The sequence below is a fragment of the Petromyzon marinus genome, unplaced genomic scaffold (assembly GCF_048934315.1).
Source record: "Petromyzon marinus isolate PM22_M1 ecotype Great Lakes invasive population unplaced genomic scaffold, UKy_Petmar_22M1.pri1.0 PM_G_Scaffold_3, whole genome shotgun sequence".
Classification (NCBI taxonomy): domain Eukaryota; kingdom Metazoa; phylum Chordata; class Hyperoartia; order Petromyzontiformes; family Petromyzontidae; genus Petromyzon; species Petromyzon marinus.
In genome coordinates, this window is record NW_027422872.1 from 1,701,660 (window position 1) to 1,729,023 (window position 27,364).

Genomic DNA, 27,364 nt, shown 5'->3' on the forward strand with positions numbered 1-27,364 from the left:
AAGTCTATTTAATAAGCCTATTTAATAGGCCTATTTAATAAGTCTAAGTTGCTGAAATAAGCCTATTTAATAAGCCTATTTAATAGGCCTATTTAATAAGCCTAAGTTGCTGAAATAAGCCTATTTAATAAGCCTAAGTTGCTGAATAAGCCTATTTAATAAGCCAAAGTTGCTGAAATAAGCCTATTTAATAAGTCTAAGTTGCTGAAATAAGGCTATTTAATAAGCCTAAGTTGCTGAAATAAGCCTATTTAATAAGCCTAAGTTGCTGAAATAAGGCTATTTAATAAGTCTAAGTTGCTGAAATAAGCCTATTTAATAAGCCTAAGTTGCTGAAATAAGTATATTTAATAAGCATAAGTTGCTGAAATAAGCCTATTTAATGAGTCTAATTTGCTGAAATAAGGCTATTTAATAAGTCTAAGTTGCTGAAATAAGCCTTTTTAATCAGCGTAAGTTGCTGAAATAAGCCTATTTAATAAGCCCAAGTTGCTGAAATAAGCCTACTTAATTAGGCTATTTAATAAGCCTAAGTTGCTGAAATAAGCCTATTTAATAAGCGTAAGTTGCTGAAATAAGGCTATTTAATAAGACTAAGTTGCTGAAATAAGCCTATTTAATAAACCTAAGTTGCTGAAATAAGCCTATTTAATAAGCCTATTTAATAAGCCTAAGTTGCTGAAATAAGCCTATTTAATAAGCGTATTTAATAAGCCTATTTAATAGGCCTATTTAATAAGTCTAAGTTGCTGAAATAAGCCTATTTAATAAGCCTAAGTTGCTGAATAAGCCTATTTAATAAGCCTAAGTTGCTGAAATAAGCCTATTTAATAAGTCTAAGTTTCTGAAATAAGGCTATTTAATAAGCCTAAGTTGCTGAAATAAGGCTATTTAATAAGTTTAAGTTGCTGAAATAAGCCTATTTAATAAGCCTAAGTTGCTGAAATAAGCCTATTTAATAAGCATAAGTTGCTGAAATAAGCCTATTTAATGAGTCTAAGTTGCTGAAATAAGGCTATTTAATAAGTCTAAGTTGCTGAAATAAGCCTTTTTAATCAGCGTAAGTTGCTGAAATAAGCCTATTTAATAAGCCCAAGTTGCTGAAATAAGCCTACTTAATTAGGCTATTTAATAAGCCTAAGTTGCTAAAATAAGCCTATTTAATAAGCGTAAGTTGCTGAAATAAGGCTATTTAATAAGACTAAGTTGCTGAAATAAGCCTATTTAATAAACCTAAGTTGCTGAAATAAGCCTATTTAATAAGCCTATTTAATAAGCCTAAGTTGCTGAAATAAGCCTATTTAATAAGCCTATTTAATAAGCCTAAGTTGCTGAAATAAGCCTATTTAATAAGCCTATTTAATAAGCCTATTTTTTGTGCCTATTTAATAAGCCTGTTTATTGAGCCTATTTAATAAGCCTATTTATTGAGCCTATTTAATAAGCCTATTTAATAAGCCTATTTAATAAGTCTATTTAATAAGTCAATTTAAAAAGCCTATTTAATAAGCCTATTTAATAAGCCTATTTATTGAGCCTACTTAATAAGCCTATTTAATAAGCCTATTTATTGAGCCTATTTAATAAGTCTATTTAATAAGCCTATTTAATAAGCCTATTTAATAAGTATTTAAAGAGCCTATTTAATAAGTCTATTTAATAAGCCTATTTAATAGGCCTATTTAATAAGTCTAAGTTGCTGAAATAAGCCTATTTAATAAGCCTATTTAATAGGCCTATTTAATAAGCCTAAGTTGCTGAAATAAGCCTATTTAATAAGCCTAAGTTGCTGAATAAGCCTATTTAATAAGCCAAAGTTGCTGAAATAAGCCTATTTAATAAGTCTAAGTTGCTGAAATAAGGCTATTTAATAAGCCTAAGTTGCTGAAATAAGCCTATTTAATAAGCCTAAGTTGCTGAAATAAGGCTATTTAATAAGTCTAAGTTGCTGAAATAAGCCTATTTAATAAGCCTAAGTTGCTGAAATAAGTATATTTAATAAGCATATGTTGCTGAAATAAGCCTATTTAATGAGTCTAAGTTGCTGAAATAAGGCTATTTAATAAGTCTAAGTTGCTGAAATAAGCCTTTTTAATCAGCGTAAGTTGCTGAAATAAGCCTATTTAATAAGCCCAAGTTGCCGAAATAAGCCTACTTAATTAGGCTATTTAATAAGCCTAAGTTGCTGAAATAAGCCTATTTAATAAGCGTAAGTTGCTGAAATAAGGCTATTTAATAAGACTAAGTTGCTGAAATAAGCCTATTTAATAAACCTAAGTTGCTGAAATAAGCCTATTTAATAGGCCTATTTAATAAGTCTAAGTTGCTGAAATAAGCCTATTTAATAAGCCTAAGTTGCTGAATAAGCCTATTTAATAAGCCTAAGTTGCTGAAATAAGCCTATTTAATAAGTCTAAGTTTCTGAAATAAGGCTATTTAATAAGCCTAAGTTGCTGAAATAAGGCTATTTAATAAGTTTAAGTTGCTGAAATAAGCCTATTTAATAAGCCTAAGTTGCTGAAATAAGCCTATTTAATAAGGCTATTTAATGAGCCTAAGTTGCTGAAATAAGCCTATTTAATAAGCCTAAGTTTCTGAACTAAGCCTATTTAAAAAGGTATATTTAATAAGTCTAAGTTACTGAAATAAACCTATTTAAAAATGCTATTTAATAAGCCTAAGTTGCTGAAATAAACCTGTTTAATAAGGCTATTTAATAAGCATAAGTTGCTGAAATAAGCTTATTTAATAAGCCTAAGTTGCTGAAATAAGCCTATTTAATAAGGCTATTTAAAAAGTCTAAGTTGCTGAAATAAACCTATTTAATAAGCCTAAGTTGCTAAAATAAGCCTATTTAATGAGGCTATTTAATAAGTCTATTTAATAAGCCTATTTAATAAGCCTATTTAATAAGCCTATTTAATAAGCCTATTTAATACGCCTATTTAATAAACATATTTAATAAGTATTTAATGAGCCTATTTAATAAGCCTATTTAATAAGCCTATTTATTGATCCTATATAATAAGTCTATTTAATAAGCCTATTTAATAAGCCTATTTAATAAGTGTTTAATGAGCCTATTTAATAAGTCTATTTAATAAGCCTGTTTAATAAGGCTATTTAATGAGCCTAAGTTGCTGAAATAAGCCTATTTAATAAGCCTATTTAATAGGCCTATTTAATAAGTCTAAGTTGCTGAAATAAGCCTATTTAATAAGCCTAAGTTTCTGAATGAGCCTATTTAATAAGCATAAGTTGCTGAAATAAGCCTATTTAATAAGCCTAAGTTGCTGAATAAGCCTATTTAATAAGCCTAAGTTGCTGAAATAAGCCTATTTAATAAGGCTATTTAATAAGTCTAAGTTGCTGAAATAAACCTATTTAATAAGCCTAAGTTGCTAAAATATGCCTATTTAATGAGGCTATTTAATAAGTCTATTTAATAAGCCTATTTAATAAGCCTATTTAATAAGCCTATTTAATACGCCTATTTAATAAACATATTTAATAAGTATTTAATGAGCCTATTTAATAAGTCTATTTAATAAGCCTTTTTAATAAGCCGATTTAATAAGTCTATTTAATAAGCCTATTTAATAAGTCTATTTAATAAGTCTATTTAATAAGCCTATTTAATAAGTATTTATTGAGCCTATTTAATAAGCCTATTTATTGAGCCTATTTTATAAGCCTATTTATTGAGCCTATTTAATAAGCCTATTTATTGAGCCTATTTAATAAGCCTATTTAATGTGTCTATTTAATAAGCCTATTTAATAAGCCTATTTAATACGCCTATTTATTGAGCTTATTTAATAAGCCTATTTATTGAGCCTATTTAATAAGTCTATTTAATAAGCCTACTTAATAAGCCTATTTAATAAGTATTTAATGAGCCTATTTAATAAGTTTATTTAATAAGCCTATTTAATAAGGCTATTTAATGAGCCTAAGTTGCTGAAATAAGCCTATTTAATAAGCCTATTTAATAGGCCTATTTAATAAGTCTAAGTTGCTGAAATAAGCCTATTTAATAAGCCTAAGTTTCTGAATGAGCCTATTTAATAAGCCTAAGTTGCTGAAATAAGCCTATTTAATAAGTCTAAGTTGCTGAAATAAGGCTATTTAATAAGCCTAAGTTGCTGAAATAAGCCTATTTAATAAGCCTAAGTTGCTGAAATAAGGCTATTTAATAAGTCTAAGTTGCTGAAATAAGCCTATTTAATAAACCTAAGTTGCTGAAATAAGCCTATTTAATAAGCCTATTTAATAAGCCTAAGTTGCTGAAATAAGCCTATTTAATAAGCCTATTTAATAAGCCTATTTTTTGTGCCTATTTAATAAGCCTGTTTATTGAGCCTATTTAATAAGCCTATTTATTGAGCCTATTTAATAAGCCTATTTAATAAGCCTATTTAATAAGTCTATTTAATAAGTCAATTTAAAAAGCCTATTTAATAAGCCTATTTAATAAGCCTATTTATTGATCCTATATAATAAGTCTATTTAATAAGCCTATTTAATAAGCCTATTTAATAAGTGTTTAATGAGCCTATTTAATAAGTTTATTTAATAAGCCTGTTTAATAAGGCTATTTAATGAGCCTAAGTTGCTGAAATAAGCCTATTTAATAAGCCTATTTAATAGGCCTATTTAATAAGTCTAAGTTGCTGAAATAAGCCTATTTAATAAGCCTAAGTTTCTGAATGAGCCTATTTAATAAGCATAAGTTGCTGAAATAAGCCTATTTAATAAGCCTAAGTTGCTGAATAAGCCTATTTAATAAGCCTAAGTTGCTGAAATAAGCCTCTTTAATAAGGCTATTTAATAAGTCTAAGTTGCTGAAATAAACCTATTTAATAAGCCTAAGTTGCTAAAATATGCCTATTTAATGAGGCTATTTAATAAGTCTATTTAATAAGCCTATTTAATAAGCCTATTTAATACGCCTATTTAATAAACATATTTAATAAGTATTTAATGAGCCTATTTAATAAGTCTATTTAATACGCCTTTTTAATAAGCCGATTTAATAAGTCTATTTAATAAGCCTATTTAATAAGTCTATTTAATAAGTCTATTTAATAAGCCTATTTAATAAGTATTTATTGAGCCTATTTAATAAGCCTATTTATTGAGCCTATTTTATAAGCCTATTTATTGAGCCTATTTAATAAGCCTATTTATTGAGCCTATTTAATAAGCCTATTTAATGAGTCTATTTAATAAGCCTATTTAATAAGCCTATTTAATACGCCTATTTATTGAGCTTATTTAATAAGCCTATTTATTGAGCCTATTTAATAAGTCTATTTAATAAGCCTACTTAATAAGCCTATTTAATAAGTATTTAATGAGCCTATTTAATAAGTTTATTTAATAAGCCTATTTAATAAGGCTATTTAATGAGCCTAAGTTGCTGAAATAAGCCTATTTAATAAGCCTATTTAATAGGCCTATTTAATAAGTCTAAGTTGCTGAAATAAGCCTATTTAATAAGCCTAAGTTTCTGAATGAGCCTATTTAATAAGCCTAAGTTGCTGAAATAAGCCTATTTAATAAGTCTAAGTTGCTGAAATAAGGCTATTTAATAAGCCTAAGTTGCTTAAATAAGCCTATTTAATAAGCCTAAGTTGCTGAAATAAGGCTATTTAATAAGTCTAAGTTGCTGAAATAAGCCTATTTAATAAACCTAAGTTGCTGAAATAAGCCTATTTAATAAGCCTATTTAATAAGCCTAAGTTGCTGAAATAAGCCTATTTAATAAGCCTATTTAATAAGCCTATTTTTTGTGCCTATTTAATAAGCCTGTTTATTGAGCCTATTTAATAAGCCTATTTATTGAGCCTATTTAATAAGCCTATTTAATAAGCCTATTTAATAAGTCTATTTAATAAGTCAATTTAAAAAGCCTATTTAATAAGCCTATTTAATAAGCCTATTTATTGAGCCTACTTAATAAGCCTATTTAATAAGCCTATTTATTGAGCCTATTTAATAAGTCTATTTAATAAGCCTATTTAATAAGCCTATTTAATAAGTATTTAAAGAGCCTATTTAATAAGTCTATTTAATAAGCCTATTTAATAGGCCTATTTAATAAGTCTAAGTTGCTGAAATAAGCCTATTTAATAAGCCTATTTAATAGGCCTATTTAATAAGCCTAAGTTGCTGAAATAAGCCTATTTAATAAGCCTAAGTTGCTGAATAAGCCTATTTAATAAGCCAAAGTTGCTGAAATAAGCCTATTTAATAAGTCTAAGTTGCTGAAATAAGGCTATTTAATAAGCCTAAATTGCTGAAATAAGCCTATTTAATAAGCCTAAGTTGCTGAAATAAGGCTATTTAATAAGTCTAAGTTGCTGAAATAAGCCTATTTAATAAGCCTAAGTTGCTGAAATAAGTATATTTAATAAGCATAAGTTGCTGAAATAAGCCTATTTAATGAGTCTAAGTTGCTGAAATAAGGCTATTTAATAAGTCTAAGTTGCTGAAATAAGCCTTTTTAATCAGCGTAAGTTGCTGAAATAAGCCTATTTAATAAGCCCAAGTTGCTGAAATAAGCCTACTTAATTAGGCTATTTAATAAGCCTAAGTTGCTGAAATAAGCCTATTTAATAAGCGTAAGTTGCTGAAATAAGGCTATTTAATAAGACTAAGTTGCTGAAATAAGCCTATTTAATAAACCTAAGTTGCTGAAATAAGCCTATTTAATAAGCCTATTTAATAAGCCTAAGTTGCTGAAATAAGTCTATTTAATAAGCGTATTTAATAAGCCTATTTAATAGGCCTATTTAATAAGTCTAAGTTGCTGAAATAAGCCTATTTAATAAGCCTAAGTTGCTGAATAAGCCTATTTAATAAGCCTAAGTTGCTGAAATAAGCCTATTTAATAAGTCTAAGTTTCTGAAATAAGGCTATTTAATAAGCCTAAGTTGCTGAAATAAGGCTATTTAATAAGTTTAAGTTGCTGAAATAAGCCTATTTAATAAGCCTAAGTTGCTGAAATAAGCCTATTTAATAAGGCTATTTAATGAGCCTAAGTTGCTGAAATAAGCCTATTTAATAAGCCTAAGTTTCTGAACTAAGCCTATTTAAAAAGGTATATTTAATAAGTCTAAGTTGCTGAAATAAACCTATTTAAAAATGCTATTTAATAAGCCTAAGTTGCTGAAATAAACCTGTTTAATAAGGCTATTTAATAAGCATAAGTTGCTGAAATAAGCTTATTTAATAAGCCTAAGTTGCTGAAATAAGCCTATTTAATAAGGCTATTTAATAAGTCTAAGTTGCTGAAATAAACCTATTTAATAAGCCTAAGTTGCTAAAATAAGCCTATTTAATGAGGCTATTTAATAAGTCTATTTAATAAGCCTATTTAATAAGCCTATTTAATAAGCCTATTTAATAAGCCTATTTAATACGCCTATTTAATAAACATATTTAATAAGTATTTAATGAGCCTATTTAATAAGCCTATTTTATAAGCCTATTTATTGAGCCTATATAATAAGTCTATTTAATAAGCCTATTTAATAAGCCTATTTAATAAGTGTTTAATGAGCCTATTTAATAAGTCTATTTAATAAGCCTGTTTAATAAGGCTATTTAATGAGCCTAAGTTGCTGAAATAAGCCTATTTAATAAGCCTATTTAATAGGCCTATTTAATAAGTCTAAGTTGCTGAAATAAGCCTATTTAATAAGCCTAAGTTTCTGAATGAGCCTATTTAATAAGCATAAGTTGCTGAAATAAGCCTATTTAATAAGCCTAAGTTGCTGAATAAGCCTATTTAATAAGCCTAAGTTGCTGAAATAAGCCTATTTAATAAGGCTATTTAATAAGTCTAAGTTGCTGAAATAAACCTATTTAATAAGCCTAAGTTGCTAAAATATGCCTATTTAATGAGGCTATTTAATAAGTCTATTTAATAAGCCTATTTAATAAGCCTATTTAATAAGCCTATTTAATACGCCTATTTAATAAACATATTTAATAAGTATTTAATGAGCCTATTTAATAAGTCTATTTAATAAGCCTTTTTAATAAGCCGATTTAATAAGTCTATTTAATAAGCCTATTTAATAAGTCTATTTAATAAGTCTATTTAATAAGCCTATTTAATAAGTATTTATTGAGCCTATTTAATAAGCCTATTTATTGAGCCTATTTTATAAGCCTATTTATTGAGCCTATTTAATAAGCCTATTTATTGAGCCTATTTAATAAGCCTATTTAATGAGTCTATTTAATAAGCCTATTTAATAAGCCTATTTAATACGCCTATTTATTGAGCTTATTTAATAAGCCTATTTATTGCGCCTATTTAATAAGTCTATTTAATAAGCCTACTTAATAAGCCTATTTAATAAGTATTTAATGAGCCTATTTAATAAGTTTATTTAATAAGCCTATTTAATAAGGCTATTTAATGAGCCTAAGTTGCTGAAATAAGCCTATTTAATAAGCCTATTTAATAGGCCTATTTAATAAGTCTAAGTTGCTGAAATAAGCCTATTTAATAAGCCTAAGTTTCTGAATGAGCCTATTTAATAAGCCTAAGTTGCTGAAATAAGCCTATTTAATAAGTCTAAGTTGCTGAAATAAGGCTATTTAATAAGCCTAAGTTGCTGAAATAAGCCTATTTAATAAGCCTAAGTTGCTGAAATAAGGCTATTTAATAAGTCTAAGTTGCTGAAATAAGCCTATTTAATAAGCCTAAGTTGCTGAAATAAGTATATTTAATAAGCATAAGTTGCTGAAATAAGCCTATTTAATGAGTCTAAGTTGCTGAAATAAGGCTATTTAATAAGTCTAAGTTGCTGAAATAAGCCTTTTTAATCAGCGTAAGTTGCTGAAATAAGCCGATTTAATAAGCCCAAGTTGCTGAAATAAGCCTACTTAATTAGGCTATTTAATAAGCCTAAGTTGCTGAAATAAGCCTATTTAATAAGCGTAAGTTGCTGAAATAACGCTATTTAATAAGACTAAGTTGCTGAAATAAGCCTATTTAATAAACCTAAGTTGCTGAAATAAGCCTATTTAATAAGCCTATTTAATAAGCCTAAGTTGCTGAAAATAAGCCTATTTAATAAGCCTATTTAATAAGCCTATTTAATAAGCCTATTTAATAGGCCTATTTAATAAGTCTAAGTTGCTGAAATAAGCCTATTTAATAAGCCTAAGTTGCTGAATAAGCCTATTTAATAAGCCTAAGTTGCTGAAATAAGCCTATTTAATAAGTCTAAGTTTCTGAAATAAGGCTATTTAATAAGCCTAAGTTGCTGAAATAAGGCTATTTAATAAGTTTAAGTTGCTGAAATAAGCCTATTTAATAAGCCTAAGTTGCTGAAATAAGCCTATTTAATAAGGCTATTTAATGAGCCTAAGTTGCTGAAATAAGCCTATTTAATAAGCCTAAGTTTCTGAACTAAGCCTCTTTAAAAAGGTATATTTAATAAGTCTAAGTTGCTGAAATAAACCTATTTAAAAATGCTATTTAATAAGCCTAAGTTGCTGAAATAAACCTGTTTAATAAGGCTATTTAATAAGCATAAGTTGCTGAAATAAGCTTATTTAATAAGCCTAAGTTGCTGAAATAAGCCTATTTAATAAGGCTATTTAATAAGTTTAAGTTGCTGAAATAAACCTATTTAATAAGCCTAAGTTGCTAAAATAAGCCTATTTAATGAGGCTATTTAATAAGCCTATTTAATAGGCCTATTTAATAAGTCTAAGTTGCTGAAATAAGCCTATTTAATAAGCCTAAGTTGCTGAATAAGCCTATTTAATAAGCCTAAGTTGCTGAAATAAGCCTATTTAATAAGTCTAAGTTGCTGAAATAAGGCTATTTAATAAGTTTAAGTTGCTGAAATAAGCCTATTTAATAAGCCTAAGTTGCTGAAATAAGCCTATTTAATAAGGCTATTTAATGAGCCTAAGTTGCTGAAATAAGCCTATTTAATAAGCCTAAGTTTCTGAACTAAGCCTATTTAAAAAGGTATATTTAATAAGTCTAAGTTGCTGAAATAAACCTATTTAAAAATGCTATTTAATAAGTCTAAGTTGCTGAAATAAACCTATTTAATAAGCCTAAGTTGCTAAAATAAGCCTATTTAATAAGGCTATTTAATGTCTAAGTTGCTGAAATAAACCTATTTAATAAGCCTAAGTTGCTAAAATAAGCCTATTTAATGAGGCTATTTAATAAGCCTATTTAATAGGCCTATTTAATAAGTCTAAGTTGCTGAAATAAGCCTATTTAATAAGCCTAAGTTGCTGAATAAGCCTATTTAATAAGCCTAAGTTGCTGAAATAAGCCTATTTAATAAGTCTAAGTTGCTGAAATAAGGCTATTTAATAAGTTTAAGTTGCTGAAATAAGCCTATTTAATAAGCCTAAGTTGCTGAAATAAGCCTATTTAATAAGGCTATTTAATGAGCCTAAGTTGCTGAAATAAGCCTATTTAATAAGCCTAAGTTTCTGAACTAAGCCTATTTAAAAAGGTATATTTAATAAGTCTAAGTTGCTGAAATAAACCTATTTAAAAATGCTATTTAATATGCCTAAGTTGCTGAAATAAACCTGTTTAATAAGGCTATTTAATAAGCATAAGTTGCTGAAATAAGCTTATTTAATAAGCCTAAGTTGCTGAAATAAGCCTATTTAATAAGGCTATTTAATAAGTCTAAGTTGTTGAAATAAACCTATTTAATAAGCCTAAGTTGCTAAAATAAGCCTATTTAATGAGGCTATTTAATAAGTCTATTTAATAAGCCTATTTAATAAGCCTATTTAATAAGCCTATTTAATAAGCCTATTTAATACGCCTATTTAATAAACATATTTAATAAGTATTTAATGAGCCTATTTAATAAGCCTATTTAATAAGCCTATTTATTGAGCCTATATAATAAGTCTATTTAATAAGCCTATTTAATAAGCCTATTTAATAAGTGTTTAATGAGCCTATTTAATAAGTCTATTTAATAAGCCTGTTTAATAAGGCTATTTAATGAGCCTAAGTTGCTGAAATAAGCCTATTTAATAAGCCTATTTAATAGGCCTATTTAATAAGTCTAAGTTGCTGAAATAAGCCTATTTAATAAGCCTAAATTTCTGAATTAGCCTATTTAATAAGCATAAGTTGCTGAAATAAGCCTATTTAATAAGCCTAAGTTGCTGAATAAGCCTATTTAATAAGGCTAAGTTGCTGAAATAAGCCTATTTAATAAGGCTATTTAATAAGTCTAAGTTGCTGAAATAAACCTATTTAATACGCCTAAGTTGCTAAAATAAGCCTATTTAATGAGGCTATTTAATAAGTCTATTTAATAAGCCTATTTAATAAGCATATTTAATAAGCCTATTTAATAAGCCTATTTAATAAACATATTTAATAAGTATTTAATGAGCCTATTTAATAAGTCTATTTAATAAGCCTTTTTAATAAGCCTATTTAATAGGTCTATTTAATCAGCCTATTTAATAAGTCTATTTAATAAGTCTATTTAATAAGCCTATTTAATAAGTATTTAATGAGCCTATTTAATAAGCCTATTTATTGAGCCTATTTAATAAGCCTATTTATTGAGCCTATTTAATAAGCCTATTTATTGAGCCTATTTAATAAGCCTATTTAATGAGTCTATTTAATAAGCCTATTTAATAAGCCTATTTAATAAGCCTATTTATTGAGCTTATTTAATAAGCCTATTTATTGAGCCTATTTAATAAGTCTATTTAATAAGCCTACTTAATAAGCCTATTTAATAAGTATTTAATGAGCCTATTTAATAAGTTTATTTAATAAGCCTATTTAATAAGGCTATTTAATGAGCCTAAGTTGCTGAAATAAGCCTTTTTAATAAGCCTATTTAATAGGCCTATTTAATAAGTCTAAGTTGCTGAAATAAGCCTATTTAATAAGCCTAAGTTTCTGAATGAGCCTATTTAATAAGCCTAAGTTGCTGAAATAAGCCTATTTAATAAGTCTAAGTTGCTGAAATAAGGCTATTTAATAAGCCTAAGTTGCTGAAATAAGCCTATTTAATAAGCCTAAGTTGCTGAAATAAGGCTATTTAATAAGTCTAAGTTGCTGAAATAAGCCTATTTAATAAGCCTAAGTTGCTGAAATAAGTATATTTAATAAGCATAAGTTGCTGAAATAAGCCTATTTAATGAGTCTAAGTTGCTGAAATAAGGCTATTTAATAAGTCTAAGTTGCTGAAATAAGGCTATTTAATAAGCCTAAGTTGCTGAAATAAGCCTATTTAATAAGCCTAAGTTGCTGAAATAAGGCTATTTAATAAGTCTAAGTTGCTGAAATAAGCCTATTTAATAAGCCTAAGTTGCTGAAATAAGTATATTTAATAAGCATAAGTTGCTGAAATAAGCCTATTTAATGAGTCTAAGTTGCTGAAATAAGGCTATTTAATAAGTCTAAGTTGCTGAAATAAGCCTTTTTAATCAGCGTAAGTTGCTGAAATAAGCCGATTTAATAAGCCCAAGTTGCTGAAATAAGCCTACTTAATTAGGCTATTTAATAAGCCTAAGTTGCTGAAATAAGCCTATTTAATAAGCGTAAGTTGCTGAAATAAGGCTATTTAATAAGACTAAGTTGCTGAAATAAGCCTATTTAATAAACCTAAGTTGCTGAAATAAGCCTATTTAATAAGCCTATTTAATAAGCCTAAGTTGCTGAAATAAGCCTATTTAATAAGCCTATTTAATAAGCCTATTTAATAGGCCTATTTAATAAGTCTAAGTTGCTGAAATAAGCCTATTTAATAAGCCTAAGTTGCTGAATAAGCCTATTTAATAAGCCTAAGTTGCTGAAATAAGCCTATTTAATAAGTCTAAGTTTCTGAAATAAGGCTATTTAATAAGCCTAAGTTGCTGAAATAAGGCTATTTAATAAGTTTAAGTTGCTGAAATAAGCCTATTTAATAAGCCTAAGTTGCTGAAATAAGCCTATTTAATAAGGCTATTTAATGACCCTAAGTTGCTGAAATAAGCCTATTTAATAAGCCTAAGTTTCTGAACTAAGCCTATTTAAAAAGGTATATTTAATAAGTCTAAGTTGCTGAAATAAACCTATTTAAAAATGCTATTTAATAAGCCTAAGTTGCTGAAATAAACCTGTTTAATAAGGCTATTTAATAAGCATAAGTTGCTGAAATAAGCTTATTTAATAAGCCTAAGTTGCTGAAATAAGCCTATTTAATAAGGCTATTTAATAAGTCTAAGTTGCTGAAATAAACCTATTTAATAAGCCTAAGTTGCTAAAATAAGCCTATTTAATGAGGCTATTTAATAAGCCTATTTAATAGGCCTATTTAATAAGTCTAAGTTGCTGAAATAAGCCTATTTAATAAGCCTAAGTTGCTGAATAAGCCTATTTAATAAGCCTAAGTTGCTGAAATAAGCCTATTTAATAAGTCTAAGTTGCTGAAATAAGGCTATTTAATAAGTTTAAGTTGCTGAAATAAGCCTATTTAATAAGCCTAAGTTGCTGAAATAAGCCTATTTAATAAGGCTATTTAATGAGCCTAAGTTACTGAAATAAGCCTATTTAATAAGCCTAAGTTTCTGAACTAAGCCTATTTAAAAAGGTATATTTAATAAGTCTAAGTTGCTGAAATAAACCTATTTAAAAATGCTATTTAATAAGTCTAAGTTGCTGAAATAAACCTATTTAATAAGCCTAAGTTGCTAAAATAAGCCTATTTAATAAGGCTATTTAATAAGTCTAAGTTGCTGAAATAAACCTATTTAATAAGCCTAAGTTGCTAAAATAAGCCTATTTAATGAGGCTATTTAATAAGCCTATTTAATAGGCCTATTTAATAAGTCTAAGTTGCTGAAATAAGCCTATTTAATAAGCCTAAGTTGCTGAATAAGCCTATTTAATAAGCCTAAGTTGCTGAAATAAGCCTATTTAATAAGTCTAAGTTGCTGAAATAAGGCTATTTAATAAGTTTAAGTTGCTGAAATAAGCCTATTTAATAAGCCTAAGTTGCTGAAATAAGCCTATTTAATAAGGCTATTTAATGAGCCTAAGTTGCTGAAATAAGCCTATTTAATAAGCCTAAGTTTCTGAACTAAGCCTATTTAAAAAGGTATATTTAATAAGTCTAAGTTGCTGAAATAAACCTATTTAAAAATGCTATTTAATATGCCTAAGTTGCTGAAATAAACCTGTTTAATAAGGCTATTTAATAAGCATAAGTTGCTGAAATAAGTGCATTTAATAAGCCTAAGTTGCTGAAATAAGCCTATTTAATAAGGCTATTTAATAAGTCTAAGTTGTTGAAATAAACCTATTTAATAAGCCTAAGTTGCTAAAATAAGCCTATTTAATGAGGCTATTTAATAAGTCTATTTAATAAGCCTATTTAATAAGCCTATTTAATAAGCCTATTTAATAAGCCTATTTAATACGCCTATTTAATAAACATATTTAATAAGTATTTAATGAGCCTATTTAATAAGCCTATTTAATAAGCCTATTTATTGAGCCTATATAATAAGTCTATTTAATAAGCCTATTTAATAAGCCTATTTAATAAGTGTTTAATGAGCCTATTTAATAAGTCTATTTAATAAGCCTGTTTAATAAGGCTATTTAATGAGCCTAAGTTGCTGAAATAAGCCTATTTAATAAGCCTATTTAATAGGCCTATTTAATAAATCTAAGTTGCTGAAATAAGCCTATTTAATAAGCCTAAATTTCTGAATTAGCCTATTTAATAAGCATAAGTTGCTGAAATAAGCCTATTTAATAAGCCTAAGTTGCTGAATAAGCCTATTTAATAAGCCTAAGTTGCTGAAATAAGCCTATTTAATAAGGCTATTTAATAAGTCTAAGTTGCTGAAATAAACCTATTTAATACGCCTAAGTTGCTAAAATAAGCCTATTTAAAGAGGCTATTTAATAAGTCTATTTAATAAGCCTATTTAATAAGCATATTTAATAAGCCTATTTAATAAGCCTATTTAATAAACATATTTAATAAGTATTTAATGAGCTATTTAATAAGTCTATTTAATAAGCCTTTTTAATAAGCCTATTTAATAAGTCTATTTAATCAGCCTATTTAATAAGTCAATTTAATAAGTCTATTTAATAAGCCTATTTAATAAGTATTTAATGAGCCTATTTAATAAGCCTATTTATTGAGCCTATTTAATAAGCCTATTTATTGAGCCTATTTTATAAGCCTATTTATTGAGCCTATTTAATAAGCCTATTTATTGAGCCTATTTAATAAGCCTATTTAATGAGTCTATTTAATAAGCCTATTTAATAAGCCTATTCAATAAGCCTATTTATTGAGCCTATTTTATAAGCCTATTTATTGAGCCTATTTAATAAGTATATTTAATAAGCCTACTTAATAAGCCTATTTAATAAGTATTTAATGAGCCTATTTAATAAGTTTATTTAATAAGCCTATTTAATAAGGCTATTTAATGAGCCTAAGTTGCTGAAATAAGCCTATTTAATAAGCCTATTTAATAGGCCTATTTAATAAGTCTAAGTTGCTGAAATAAGCCTATTTAATAAGCCTAAGTTTCTGAATGAGCCTATTTAATAAGCCTAAGTTGCTGAAATAAGCCTATTTAATAAGTCTAAGTTGCTGAAATAAGGTTATTTAATAAGCCTAAGTTGCTGAAATAAGCCTATTTAATAAGCCTAAGTTGCTGAAATAAGGCTATTTAATAAGTCTAAGTTGCTGAAATAAGCCTATTTAATAAGCCTAAGTTGCTGCAATAAGTATATTTAATAAGCATAAGTTGCTGAAATAAGCCTATTTAATGAGTCTAAGTTGCTGAAATAAGGCTATTTAATAAGTCTAAGTTGCGGAAATAAGCCTTTTTAATCAGCGTAAGTTGCTGAAATAAGCCGATTTAATAAGCCCAAGTTGCTGAAATAAGCCTACTTAATTAGGCTATTTAATAAGCCTAAGTTGCTGAAATAAGCCTATTTAATAAGCGTAAGTTGCTGAAATAAGGCTATTTAATTAGACTAAGTTGCTGAAATAAGCCTATTTAATAAGCCTAAGTTGCTGAAATAAGCCTATTTAATAAGCCTATTTAATAAGCCTAAGTTGATGAAATAAGCCGATTTAATAAGCCTATTTAATAAGCCTATTTAACAGGCCTATTTAATAAGCCTAAGTTGCTGAAATAAGCCTATTTAATAAGTCTAAGTTTCTGAAATAAGGCTATTTAATAAGCCTAAGTTGCTGAAATAAGGCTATTTAATAAGTTTAAGTTGCTGAAATAAGCCTATTTAATAAGCCTAAGTTGCTGAATAAGCCTATTTAATAAGCCTAAGTTGCTGAATAAACCTATTTAATAAGTCTAAGTTTCTGAAATAAGCCTATTTAATAAGGCTATTTAATAAGCCTAAGTTGCTGAATAAGCCTATTTAATAAGTCTAAGTTGCTGAAATAAGGCAATTTAATAAGTTTAAGTTGCTGAAATAAGCCTATTTAATAAGGCTATTTAATGAGCCTAAGTTGCTGAAATAAGCCTATTTAATAAGCCTAAGTTTCTGAACTAAGCCTATTTAAAAAGGTATATTTAATAAGTCTAAGTTGCTGAAATAAACCTATTTAAAAATGCTATTTAATAAGCCTAAGTTGCTGAAATAAACCTGTTTAATAAGGCTATTGAATAAGCATAAGTTGCTGAAATAAGCTTATTTAATAAGCCTAAGTTGCTGAAATAAGCCTATTTAATAAGGCTATTTAATAAGTCTAAGTTGCTGAAATAAACCTATTTAATAAGCCTAAGTTGTTAAAATAAGCCTATTTAATGAGGCTATTTAATAAGTCTATTTAATAAGCCTATTTAATAAGCCTATTTAATAAGCCTATTTAATAAGCCTATTTAATACGCCTATTTAATAAACATATTTAATAAGTATTTAATGAGCCTATTTAATAAGCCTATTTAATAAGCCTATTTATTGAGCCTATATAATAAGTCTAAGTTGCTGAAATAAGCCTATTTAATAAGCCTAAGTTTCTGAATGAGCCTATTTAATAAGCATAAGTTGCTGAAATAAGCCTATTTAATAAGCCTAAGTTGCTGAATAAGCCTATTTAATAAGCCTAAGTTGCTGAAATAAGCCTATTTAATGAGGCTATTTAATAAGTCTAAGTTGCTGAAATAAACCTATTTAATAAGCCTAAGTTGCTAAAATATGCCTATTTAATGAGGCTATTTAATAAGTCTATTTAATAAGCCTATTTAATAAGCCTATTTAATAAGCCTATTTAATACGCCTATTTAATAAACATATTTAATAAGTATTTAATGAGCCTATTTAATAAGTCTATTTAATAAGCCTTTTTAATAAGCCGATTTAATAAGTCTATTTAATAAGCCTATTTAATAAGTCTATTTAATAAGTCTATTTAATAAGCCTATTTAATAAGTATTTATTGAGCCTATTTAATAAGCCTATTTATTGAGCCTATTTTATAAGCCTATTTATTGAGCCTATTTAATAAGCCTATTTATTGAGCCTATTTAATAAGCCTATTTAATGAGTCTATTTAATAAGCCTATTTAATAAGCCTATTTAATACGCCTATTTATTGAGCTTATTTAATAAGCCTATTTATTGAGCCTATTTAATAAGTCTATTTAATAAGCCTACTTAATAAGCCTATTTAATAAGTATTTAATGAGCCTATTTAATAAGTTTATTTAATAAGCCTATTTAATAAGGCTATTTAATGAGCCTAAGTTGCTGAAATAAGCCTATTTAATAAGCCTATTTAATAGGCCTATTTAATAAGTCTAAGTTGCTGAAATAAGCCTATTTAATAAGCCTAAGTTTCTGAATGAGCCTATTTAATAAGCCTAAGTTGCTGAAATAAGCCTATTTAATAAGTCTAAGTTGCTGAAATAAGGCTATTTAATAAGCCTAAGTTGCTGAAATAAGCCTATTTAATAAGCCTAAGTTGCTGAAATAAGGCTATTTAATAAGTCTAAGTTGCTGAAATAAGCCTATTTAATAAGCCTAAGTTGCTGAAATAAGTATATTTAATAAGCATAAGTTGCTGAAATAAGCCTATTTAATGAGTCTAAGTTGCTGAAATAAGGCTATTTAATAAGTCTAAGTTGCTGAAATAAGCCTTTTTAATCAGCGTAAGTTGCTGAAATAAGCCGATTTAATAAGCCCAAGTTGCTGAAATAAGCCTACTTAATTAGGCTATTTAATAAGCCTAAGTTGCTGAAATAAGCCTATTTAATAAGCGTAAGTTGCTGAAATAAGGCTATTTAATAAGACTAAGTTGCTGAAATAAGCCTATTTAATAAACCTAAGTTGCTGAAATAAGCCTATTTAATAAGCCTATTTAATAAGCCTAATTTGCTGAAATAAGCCTATTTAATAAGCCTATTTAATAAGCCTATTTAATAGGCCTATTTAATAAGTCTAAGTTGCTGAAATAAGCCTATTTAATAAGCCTAAGTTGCTGAATAAGCCTATTTAATAAGCCTAAGTTGCTGAAATAAGCCTATTTAATAAGTCTAAGTTTCTGAAATAAGGCTATTTAATAAGCCTAAGTTGCTGAAATAAGGCTATTTAATAAGTTTAAGTTGCTGAAATAAGCCTATTTAATAAGCCTAAGTTGCTGAAATAAGCCTATTTAATAAGGCTATTTAATGAGCCTAAGTTGCTGAAATAAGCCTATTTAATAAGCCTAAGTTTCTGAACTAAGCCTCTTTAAAAAGGTATATTTAATAAGTCTAAGTTGCTGAAATAAACCTATTTAAAAATGCTATTTAATAAGCCTAAGTTGCTGAAATAAACCTGTTTAATAAGGCTATTTAATAAGCATAAGTTGCTGAAATAAGCTTATTTAATAAGCCTAAGTTGCTGAAATAAGCCTATTTAATAAGGCTATTTAATAAGTTTAAGTTGCTGAAATAAACCTATTTAATAAGCCTAAGTTGCTAAAATAAGCCTATTTAATGAGGCTATTTAATAAGCCTATTTAATAGGCCTATTTAATAAGTCTAAGTTGCTGAAATAAGCCTATTTAATAAGCCTAAGTTGCTGAATAAGCCTATTTAATAAGCCTAAGTTGCTGAAATAAGCCTATTTAATAAGTCTAAGTTGCTGAAATAAGGCTATTTAATAAGTTTAAGTTGCTGAAATAAGCCTATTTAATAAGCCTAAGTTGCTGAAATAAGCCTATTTAATAAGGCTATTTAATGAGCCTAAGTTGCTGAAATAAGCCTATTTAATAAGCCTAAGTTTCTGAACTAAGCCTATTTAAAAAGGTATATTTAATAAGTCTAAGTTGCTGAAATAAACCTATTTAAAAATGCTATTTAATAAGTCTAAGTTGCTGAAATAAACCTATTTAATAAGCCTAAGTTGCTAAAATAAGCCTATTTAATAAGGCTATTTAATAAGTCTAAGTTGCTGAAATAAACCTATTTAATAAGCCTAAGTTGCTAAAATAAGCCTATTTAATGAGGCTATTTAATAAGCCTATTTAATAGGCCTATTTAATAAGTCTAAGTTGCTGAAATAAGCCTATTTAATAAGCCTAAGTTGCTGAATAAGCCTATTTAATAAGCCTAAGTTGCTGAAATAAGCCTATTTAATAAGGCTATTTAATGAGCCTAAGTTGCTGAAATAAGCCTATTTAATAAGCCTAAGTTTCTGAACTAAGCCTATTTAAAAAGGTATATTTAATAAGTCTAAGTTGCTGAAATAAACCTATTTAAAAATGCTATTTAATATGCCTAAGTTGCTGAAATAAACCTGTTTAATAAGGCTATTTAATAAGCATAAGTTGCTGAAATAAGCTTATTTAATAAGCCTAAGTTGCTGAAATAAGCCTATTTAATAAGGCTATTTAATAAGTCTAAGTTGTTGAAATAAACCTATTTAATAAGCCTAAGTTGCTAAAATAAGCCTATTTAATGAGGCTATTTAATAAGTCTATTTAATAAGCCTATTTAATAAGCCTATTTATTGAGCCTATATAATAAGTCTATTTAATAAGCCTATTTAATAAGCCTATTTAATAAGTGTTTAATGAGCCTATTTAATAAGTCTATTTAATAAGCCTGTTTAATAAGGCTATTTAATGAGCCTAAGTTGCTGAAATAAGCCTATTTAATAAGCCTATTTAATAGGCCTATTTAATAAGTCTAAGTTGCTGAAATAAGCCTATTTAATAAGCCTAAATTTCTGAATTAGCCTATTTAATAAGCATAAGTTGCTGAAATAAGCCTATTTAATAAGCCTAAGTTGCTGAATAAGCCTATTTAATAAGCCTAAGTTGCTGAAATAAGCCTATTTAATAAGGCTATTTAATAAGTCTAAGTTGCTGAAATAAACCTATTTAATACGCCTAAGTTTCTAAAATAAGCCTATTTAATGAGGCTATTTAATAAGTCTATTTAATAAGCCTATTTAATAAGCATATTTAATAAGCCTATTTAATAAGCCTATTTAATAAACATATTTAATAAGTATTTAATGAGCCTATTTAATAAGTCTATTTAATAAGCCTTTTTAATAAGCCTATTTAATAAGTCTATTTAATCAGCCTATTTAATAAGTCTATTTAATAAGTCTATTTAATAAGCCTATTTAATAAGTATTTAATGAGCCTATTTAATAAGCCTATTTATTGAGCCTATTTAATAAGCCTATTTATTGAGCCTATTTAATAAGCCTATTTATTGAGCCTATTTAATAAGCCTATTTAATGAGTCTATTTAATAAGCCTATTTAATAAGCCTATTTAATAAGCCTATTTATTGAGCTTATTTAATAAGCCTATTTATTGAGCCTATTTAATAAGTCTATTTAATAAGCCTACTTAATAAGCCTATTTAATAAGTATTTAATGAGCCTATTTAATAAGTTTATTTAATAAGCCTATTTAATAAGGCTATTTAATGAGCCTAACTTGCTGAAATAAGCCTTTTTAAGAAGCCTATTTAATAGGCCTATTTAATAAGTCTAAGTTGCTGAAATAAGCCTATTTAATAAGCCTAAGTTTCTGAATGAGCCTATTTAATAAGCCTAAGTTGCTGAAATAAGCCTATTTAATAAGCCTAAGTTGCTGAAATAAGTATATTTAATAAGCATAAGTTGCTGAAATAAGCCTATTTAATGAGTCTAAGTTGCTGAAATAAGGCTATTTAATAAGTCTAAGTTGCTGAAATAAGGCTATTTAATAAGCCTAAGTTGCTGAAATAAGCCTATTTAATAAGCCTAAGTTGCTGAAATAAGGCTATTTAATAAGTCTAAGTTGCTGAAATAAGCCTATTTAATAAGCCTAAGTTGCTGAAATAAGTATATTTAATAAGCATAAGTTGCTGAAATAAGCCTATTTAATGAGTCTAAGTTGCTGAAATAAGGCTATTTAATAAGTCTAAGTTGCTGAAATAAGCCTTTTTAATCAGCGTAAGTTGCTGAAATAAGCCGATTTAATAAGCCCAAGTTGCTGAAATAAGCCTACTTAATTAGGCTATTAAATAAGCCTAAGTTGCTGAAATAAGCCTATTTAATAAGCGTAAGTTGCTGAAATAAGGCTATTTAATAAGACTAAGTTGCTGAAATAAGCCTATTTAATAAACCTAAGTTGCTGAAATAAGCCTATTTAATAAGCCTATTTAATAAGCCTAAGTTGCTGAAATAAGCCTATTTAATAAGCCTATTTAATAAGCCTATTTAATAGGCCTATTTAATAAGTCTAAGTTGCTGAAATAAGCCTATTTAATAAGCCTAAGTTGCTGAATAAGCCTATTTAATAAGCCTAAGTTGCTGAAATAAGCCTATTTAATAAGTCTAAGTTTCTGAAATAAGGCTATTTAATAAGCCTAAGTTGCTGAAATAAGGCTATTTAATAAGTTTAAGTTGCTGAAATAAGCCTATTTAATAAGCCTAAGTTGCTGAAATAAGCCTATTTAATAAGGCTATTTAATGAGCCTAAGTTGCTGAAATAAGCCTCTTTAATAAGCCTAAGTTTCTGAACTAAGCCTATTTAAAAAGGTATATTTAATAAGTCTAAGTTGCTGAAATAAACCTATTTAAAAATGCTATTTAATAAGCCTAAGTTGCTGAAATAAACCTGTTTAATAAGGCTATTTAATAAGCATAAGTTGCTGAAATAAGCTTATTTAATAAGCCTAAGTTGCTGAAATAAGCCTATTTAATAAGGCTATTTAATAAGTCTAAGTTGCTGAAATAAACCTATTTAATAAGCCTAAGTTGCTAAAATAAGCCTATTTAATGAGGCTATTTAATAAGCCTATTTAATAGGCCTATTTAATAAGTCTAAGTTGCTGAAATAAGCCTATTTAATAAGGCTATTTAATGAGCCTAAGTTGCTGAAATAAGCCTATTTAATAAGCCTAAGTTTCTGAACTAAGCCTATTTAAAAAGGTATATTTAATAAGTCTAAGTTGCTGAAATAAACCTATTTAAAAATGCTATTTAATAAGTCTAAGTTGCTGAAATAAACCTATTTAATAAGCCTAAGTTGCTAAAATAAGCCTATTTAATAAGGCTATTTAATAAGTCTAAGTTGCTGAAATAAACCTATTTAATAAGCCTAAGTTGCTAAAATAAGCCTATTTAATGAGGCTATTTAATAAGCCTATTTAATAGGCCTATTTAATAAGTCTAAGTTGCTGAAATAAGCCTATTTAATAAGCCTAAGTTGCTGAATAAGCCTATTTAATAAGCCTAAGTTGCTGAAATAAGCCTATTTAATAAGGCTATTTAATGAGCCTAAGTTGCTGAAATAAGCCTATTTAATAAGCCTAAGTTTCTGAACTAAGCCTATTTAAAAAGGTATATTTAATAAGTCTAAGTTGCTGAAATAAACCTATTTAAAAATGCTATTTAATATGCCTAAGTTGCTGAAATAAACCTGTTTAATAAGGCTATTTAATAAGCATAAGTTGCTGAAATAAGCTTATTTAATAAGCCTAAGTTGCTGAAATAAGCCTATTTAATAAGGCTATTTAATAAGTCTAAGTTGTTGAAATAAACCTATTTAATAAGCCTAAGTTGCTAAAATAAGCCTATTTAATGAGGCTATTTAATAAGTCTATTTAATAAGCCTATTTAATAAGCCTATTTATTGAGCCTATATAATAAGTCTATTTAATAAGCCTATTTAATAAGCCTATTTAATAAGTGTTTAATGAGCCTATTTAATAAGTCTATTTAATAAGCCTGTTTAATAAGGCTATTTAATGAGCCTAAGTTGCTGAAATAAGCCTATTTAATAAGCCTATTTAATAGGCCTATTTAATAAGTCTAAGTTGCTGAAATAAGCCTATTTAATAAGCCTAAATTTCTGAATTAGCCTATTTAATAAGCATAAGTTGCTGAAATAAGCCTATTTAATAAGCCTAAGTTGCTGAATAAGCCTATTTAATAAGCCTAAGTTGCTGAAATAAGCCTATTTAATAAGGCTATTTAATAAGTCTAAGTTGCTGAAATAAACCTATTTAATACGCCTAAGTTGCTAAAATAAGCCTATTTAATGAGGCTATTTAATAAGTCTATTTAATAAGCCTATTTAATAAGCATATTTAATAAGCCTATTTAATAAGCCTATTTAATAAACATATTTAATAAGTATTTAATGAGCCTATTTAATAAGTCTATTTAATAAGCCTTTTTAATAAGCCTATTTAATAAGTCTATTTAATCAGCCTATTTAATAAGTCTATTTAATAAGTCTATTTAATAAGCCTATTTAATAAGTATTTAATGAGCCTATTTAATAAGCCTATTTATTGAGCCTATTTAATAAGCCTATTTATTGAGCCTATTTAATAAGCCTATTTATTGAGCCTATTTAATAAGCCTATTTAATGAGTCTATTTAATAAGCCTATTTAATAAGCCTATTTAATAAGCCTATTTATTGAGCTTATTTAATAAGCCTATTTATTGAGCCTATTTAATAAGTCTATTTAATAAGCCTACTTAATAAGCCTATTTAATAAGTATTTAATGAGCCTATTTAATAAGTTTATTTAATAAGCCTATTTAATAAGGCTATTTAATGAGCCTAACTTGCTGAAATAAGCCTTTTTAAGAAGCCTATTTAATAGGCCTATTTAATAAGTCTAAGTTGCTGAAATAAGCCTATTTAATAAGCCTAAGTTTCTGAATGAGCCTATTTAATAAGCCTAAGTTGCTGAAATAAGCCTATTTAATAAGCCTAAGTTGCTGAAATAAGTATATTTAATAAGCATAAGTTGCTGAAATAAGCCTATTTAATGAGTCTAAGTTGCTGAAATAAGGCTATTTAATAAGTCTAAGTTGCTGAAATAAGGCTATTTAATAAGCCTAATTTGCTGAAATAAGCCTATTTAATAAGCCTAAGTTGCTGAAATAAGGCTATTTAATAAGTCTAAGTTGCTGAAATAAGCCTATTTAATAAGCCTAAGTTGCTGAAATAAGTATATTTAATAAGCATAAGTTGCTGAAATAAGCCTATTTAATGAGTCTAAGTTGCTGAAATAAGGCTATTTAATAAGTCTAAGTTGCTGAAATAAGCCTTTTTAATCAGCGTAAGTTGCTGAAATAAGCCGATTTAATAAGCCCAAGTTGCTGAAATAAGCCTACTTAATTAGGCTATTAAATAAGCCTAAGTTGCTGAAATAAGCCTATTTAATAAGCGTAAGTTGCTGAAATAAGGCTATTTAATAAGACTAAGTTGCTGAAATAAGCCTATTTAATAAACCTAAGTTGCTGAAATAAGCCTATTTAATAAGCCTATTTAATAAGCCTAAGTTGCTGAAATAAGCCTATTTAATAAGCCTATTTAATAAGCCTATTTAATAGGCCTATTTAATAAGTCTAAGTTGCTGAAATAAGCCTATTTAATAAGCCTAAGTTGCTGAATAAGCCTATTTAATAAGCCTAAGTTGCTGAAATAAGCCTATTTAATAAGTCTAAGTTTCTGAAATAAGGCTATTTAATAAGCCTAAGTTGCTGAAATAAGGCTATTTAATAAGTTTAAGTTGCTGAAATAAGCCTATTTAATAAGCCTAAGTTGCTGAAATAAGCCTATTTAATAAGGCTATTTAATGAGCCTAAGTTGCTGAAATAAGCCTCTTTAATAAGCCTAAGTTTCTGAACTAAGCCTATTTAAAAAGGTATATTTAATAAGTCTAAGTTGCTGAAATAAACCTATTTAAAAATGCTATTTAATAAGCCTAAGTTGCTGAAATAAACCTGTTTAATAAGGCTATTTAATAAGCATAAGTTGCTGAAATAAGCTTATTTAATAAGCCTAAGTTGCTGAAATAAGCCTATTTAATAAGGCTATTTAATAAGTCTAAGTTGCTGAAATAAACCTATTTAATAAGCCTAAGTTGCTAAAATAAGCCTATTTAATGAGGCTATTTAATAAGCCTATTTAATAGGCCTATTTAATAAGTCTAAGTTGCTGAAATAAGCCAATTTAATAAGCCTAAGTTGCTGAATAAGCCTATTTAATAAGCCTAAGTTGCTGAAATAAGCCTATTTAATAAGTCTAAGTTGCTGAAATAAGGCTATTTAATAAGTTTAAGTTGCTGAAATAAGCCTATTTAATAAGCCTAAGTTGCTGAAATAAGCCTATTTAATAAGGCTATTTAATGAGCCTAAGTTGCTGAAATAAGCCTATTTAATAAGCCTAAGTTTCTGAACTAAGCCTATTTAAAAAGGTATATTTAATAAGTCTAAGTTGCTGAAATAAACCTATTTAAAAATGCTATTTAATAAGTCTAAGTTGCTGAAATAAACCTATTTAATAAGCCTAAGTTGCTAAAATAAGCCTATTTAATAAGGCTATTTAATAAGTCTAAGTTGTTGAAATAAACCTATTTAATAAGCCTAAGTTGCTAAAATAAGCCTATTTAATGAGGCTATTTAATAAGTCTATTTAATAAGCCTATTTAATAAGCCTATTTAATAAGCCTATTTAATAAGCCTATTTAATACGCCTATTTAATAAACATATTTAATAAGTATTTAATGAGCCTATTTAATAAGCCTATTTAATAAGCCTATTTATTGAGCCTATATAATAAGTCTATTTAATAAGCCTATTTAATAAGCCTATTTAATAAGTGTTTAATGAGCCTATTTAATAAGTCTATTTAATAAGCCTGTTTAATAAGGCTATTTAATGAGCCTAAGTTGCTGAAATAAGCCTATTTAATAAGCCTATTTAATAGGCCTATTTAATAAGTCTAAGTTGCTGAAATAAGCCTATTTAATAAGCCTAAATTTCTGAATTAGCCTATTTAATAAGCATAAGTTGCTGAAATAAGCCTATTTAATAAGCCTAAGTTGCTGAATAAGCCTATTTAATAAGCCTAAGTTGCTGAAATAAGCCTATTTAATAAGGCTATTTAATAAGTCTAAGTTGCTGAAATAAACCTATTTAATACGCCTAAGTTGCTAAAATAAGCCTATTTAATGAGGCTATTTAATAAGTCTATTTAATAAGCCTATTTAATAAGCATATTTAATAAGCCTATTTAATAAGCCTATTTAATAAACATATTTAATAAGTATTTAATGAGCCTATTTAATAAGTCTATTTAATAAGCCTTTTTAATAAGCCTATTTAATAAGTCTATTTAATCAGCCTATTTAATAAGTCTATTTAATAAGTCTATTTAATAAGCCTATTTAATAAGTATTTAATGAGCCTATTTAATAAGCCTATTTATTGAGCCTATTTAATAAGCCTATTTATTGAGCCTATTTAATAAGCCTATTTATTGAGCCTATTTAATAAGCCTATTTAATGAGTCTATTTAATAAGCCTATTTAATAAGCCTATTTAATAAGCCTATTTATTGAGCTTATTTAATAAGCCTATTTATTGAGCCTATTTAATAAGTCTATTTAATAAGCCTACTTAATAAGCCTATTTAATAAGTATTTAATGAGCCTATTTAATAAGTTTATTTAATAAGCCTATTTAATAAGGCTATTTAATGAGCCTAAGTTGCTGAAATAAGCCTTTTTAATAAGCCTATTTAATAGGCCTATTTAATAAGTCTAAGTTGCTGAAATAAGCCTATTTAATAAGCCTAAGTTTCTGAATGAGCCTATTTAATAAGCCTAAGTTGCTGAAATAAGCCTATTTAATAAGCCTAAGTTGCTGAAATAAGTATATTTAATAAGCATAAGTTGCTGAAATAAGCCTATTTAATGAGTCTAAGTTGCTGAAATAAGGCTATTTAATAAGTCTAAGTTGCTGAAATAAGGCTATTTAATAAGCCTAAGTTGCTGAAATAAGCCTATTTAATAAGCCTAAGTTGCTGAAATAAGGCTATTTAATAAG